Source organism: Lygodium microphyllum, chromosome 21 (assembly GCF_053477565.2).
Source record: "Lygodium microphyllum isolate KBCC chromosome 21, Lygodium_microphyllum_v1.1.10, whole genome shotgun sequence".
In the NCBI taxonomy this organism is placed as follows: Eukaryota; Viridiplantae; Streptophyta; class Polypodiopsida; order Schizaeales; family Lygodiaceae; genus Lygodium; species Lygodium microphyllum.
In genome coordinates, this window is record NC_141155.1 from 92,010,758 (window position 1) to 92,015,351 (window position 4,594).

A 4,594-nucleotide genomic window follows, 5' to 3' on the forward strand; every position below is an offset into this window, starting at 1 on the left:
GCTAAGCTGCATCATTCTTATATCCTTTTGGAAGTTGGTACCTCGATGGTTGAGAGTTCAAAAAACTTGTGAATCTAAGGTGAGGCTATGTGGTTCTCGAGTTGAGACAATGAATATGCCTTTTACCACATGTTTTTGAAATTTAATGTTACATCCTGATCTTTCCAATGAGACAATGACCATGTGTTTCTCTCTCTCTCTCTCTCTCTCTCTCTCTCTCTCTCTCTCTCTCTCTCTCTCTCTCTCTCTCTCTCTCTCTCTCTCTCTCTCTCTCTCTCATAGCTTGAGCATTATTGCATACATAGATGTTTCCCCACAACAACTTGAGGAGCACCTACCATGATTTCTAGGCAAGATGACGATGGTGATATGTAACTTCTTCTCAATACGACCTACTTTAGCCCAAAAAGGGCTTCCAAGACAACAAACTTGAAATTCAGAAATGCTACAATCTCAGTGTATTCATTAGTCCTCAATGCAATCTAACATCGTCCACTTTCTCAAAGCCATTGGAATCTTTTGGTAACAAGGCTCTGATTCCGTCTACTCAACAATCAACTGGAAGTGCCATACAATAGGAACAATAGCAATTTTAGTTCTTCCTCTAATTCCATACAATAGGAACAAGAGCAATTTTACTTTTTTCTCTAATTACTTTTTCCTCTGATGCAAACGTTGAACATAGAACACCAAAAAAGAAAAACAAGACCAAAATAGCAAAATAAGAATAAAAACTTTTCCCGATTATGTTGCATTCATCTCATCAGCCTGCTCGATTTGAATTCTTCACAGCTCATGCAAATCATTCATCAATAGATATTCAAATCTCCAACCTTTGAATCAATGCATCCGATACGTCATCTCATTGATCTTTGCAGATTGTGGATCATGAATTAATTTGTCTCAATCATGTTAGTCAAAGTAAGTGCCAAGGTTCGTCGATAAGTTTGTGTCAATCATGATTCACAATCACGTTACAATCATGTTAGTCAAAGTAAGTGCTAAGGTATGTCAATTAGTTTGTCTCAATCATGATACATAATCACATTATTTCATATGCAATAGTTAGCTCATAAGCTATAGTACATAAGTGATGATGGAATAGCAACCTTAAGGAATTGCAATCGATTAATTGAACATAAGGAATCACAATTAGTGATTACAAAAGGCTGATGACTTGGCCAAGTTGAGTCCTAGCAAAGCACACCCTTACCAATGCATTTAGTAGTTGACATGCCACGATAGACCTACCATAGCTAGACTTGATCATCACTACATCAAAGCCACCACTAGGTTTAGTACCACTACCATGCAAAGTTGGATAAATTGAAGACTTGGGCAGGCATAGGCAAAGCAGTGGGCTGATGACTTAGGAAAGCTGGGGTGGAGTGTAGGGCTTGTAAAAGACAAGTTGAGGCGAAAGGAAAAGAAAGTGATCTTTTGAGCATATGGGAAAAATGAATGTGTAATGATCTTTGAAATGGTCCGGAAAAAATAAAACCATATATCTTAAACAAATGGGATATTTTGAATTGACGTGGGAATGGCATCTTCCCCCATAATTATTCAAATACGAAGAGACATGTGCCAACTCTTAGCATGTAGCATGTTTTTTCATTTCATTTCTTTTTTGAAGAATTATTAATGTTTATTGATTTTATTTATTTATTAAAATTACTATTAAGCAAAAAATTTAAAAATCATCATTCTCGCAAGAGATAAACTAGCTTTTTTATTTTTTAAAAAATATGTATTTACAAACTATAGCATGTTATTTTCATGAACAAGTGTAGTGTAGTTGAATGATAAAAATGTATTGTTCTCATCAACATCAATGGACGCTACACAAAAACAAATTCACAAGGCATACTTCAAGACTTCTAGAAAAATCAAAACTATGGCTTGTAGGAAAACATAATTAAAACCCTTTATTGCAACTTGGTACAACATAGACAAATTCAAATCATCTTGAGCAATAGAATGTGAAAGCATCATTGGAAGACTAACAATGTGTGCATCCTGTGGTATAGTCACAATGCAATATCATGCTATCATATCACAAATGAATGAACCATTTACAGAAGAAATACAAGTAACAAGGGCTTTGTTAAGCACTATTCTCATCCTTGCATGCCATGAACATGGAGCCAACATGATAATAATGAAATGTCAACCATGTCTTGCAAACAAAGATGGAAATAGATACGTGCTCTCACTATTACCAGACTACACAAAATGAATTCTCAATGCAAAGCCGTTACAACTTTAACTATTAAGCATCATTGTTATATCCATCTTGGTCTCCAAAGTGACAAGAGCAATTGCCAATAGAACCTTGGACCATCGATCTATTCTCGACAACCCTCTAGTCTCTTGGAATGATGGATTGCTTTCGAGGCATCTACTACAATTTACTTGACTACATTTGATATTGAGGATGTATTCACTTTCAATATGCTACATAATCCACTGACCCAGAAGTACATGGCTATAACAAAACATACACATCCAAGGACATGGCTTTGCATCCTCAGTAGGCAATCCATTGAAAGGATTCTAGAGCTTTATCGTGAAAGTTGTCCATTTGAGCCAATGCTCCAAGTAGAACACAAGAATGAAAGAGGTTACAATTTGCTTGATAATATAGTCAAGTCAAGTCAATGACACGCATTACAAATAGTCGATAAACATGATTTCACATGCATCATATTATGAAATAATAGTCATCTCGTAGAAAGAACATCAATGTTTAGGACGAATGGCTTGCCTACAAGAAGTTGCCCTGCCTAGATATCACCTTGGAAAATGTAGTGTTTCCATTTATATTCCCTCTTGGCCATGGCACCTATGATGGCATTATCTATCTTAGTGAATTTATCAAGATGCAGGCATTAACCTTATTCTCTGTGTACACCTTATACAAGTCTTGCATTCTAATTCTATACCATCTAAACACACTATCTTGATCATGAACCACACAAGCACAACTTGTCTATAAAGGAACATTGACAACTATAGGCGCACAAACAAGCACAGTTTCAATGAGGGGCTTATCAGGCACATCCTCTACTATAGTGTTCCTGCTTCAATATCGAGATCCCCATGTTGTTACCGATGTAATTTGAAGGACCTTATCACAATGGTTGATGTATGGGCCATGCCTCATTTCTTCCTTACGTTCACTGTAAACAAGTGTTAGAAGATGTGAATCTAGAGCATGACAAAAGCTATGGCAGGTGGAAGATGAGGACCAAACTCATGATGACATGGACAAGTAGAGACAAACTGTTACACAAGTGAATTAGGTTCCAAGTTGGCAACTTGGACTCATAAACACAATCTTGTGTAGGATTGACAAAGTCAAGACACTTAATTGAAAGTACAAAGCATCATGACATTGTATTCATTCCATATGAAAGTGATAGTCAAGTACAAAGCTTTATAGAATTTGGGTTGTTCCACTCTCCTCACTGTGCATATGGGATTCAGGACAGCTCTTCTTGGAACATACATCATTTGTCTATTTCTCCACACCCCCCCCTCAAATGATGAGTTCCTACACTTGCTGTCTTTTGCTCCCCCTACTACAGATAACATGGCCCGGGAGACTAGCTCATAGGCAGCCTAGTCAAGTTAAAGCTTGAGACTTTACATCTTTGGCAAGGGTTTTTACAAAGCAAATCCACTATGGGAACACATTCCTTAAAACAATCTATCAAAGTTGTTGATGGTAGTGGAAGTATCTTCTTCATTCATGAATTGATCGTGGTGGTGGTCATTCTACATCTGTTGTGCTCTTTTCTTGTGAAAACATTCACTAGCAACATACCACAATAATGACATTGCATCCGACTTCTGTTGTTGGTGTTGAAGCCTCAACCTCTTCCTTTGGGTCTAGTAGCTCCTTTGGTGTATAGGAGATTTTCCCTTGAGCTAGTCTCTTTTACATCTTTGCTTTTAAATTTGCTTTCTCCATCAAGCAGTGAGTGCTCAATATCTTTGAGTGAGAGACTAGGAACATTACATAGAGTGGATACAAGGTTCTCATATGGATCCTTGTTTACACTTGCAAGCAGTACAACTATTCCTTCATCTTCATCAACATTCTTCTTAAGAGTTGCAAGTTGGGTTTTTAGGCTCTTGAACTTGTTAATGTGTGGGTACCAAACATCCTGTCAAGTTCCTCCTAAGCAGTTCTAGCATTTCTAATGCCAGAGATATGACGTAGCACATCATCACTTAGTCCCCAGCAATGATGCCTAGTGCCTTGTTATTCATCTTCTTCCATTCTTTGGTTTTGAGCCGGTCTTCTTCAATGAACCCGTCTTCATCATCTTCCTTCTTGCTATCTGCATCATCTTCAAACAGGTGCCACAAGTCCTTTCGCATAAGATGATACATGGTCTTCTCCTTCCATGCATGAAAACCTTCACCATTGAATTTAGCTATTTGCTCAAGCTTTGCCATGTTGATAAGCTTCAATTAACCAGCAAAAAGATTATATTTTACTGTGTCAAGAGACACAAGAGAATCAGTGTCAATTTGACACTAGTTGAGTATTAATGGATACTAGTCGGTACTTGATCTGCTTTCT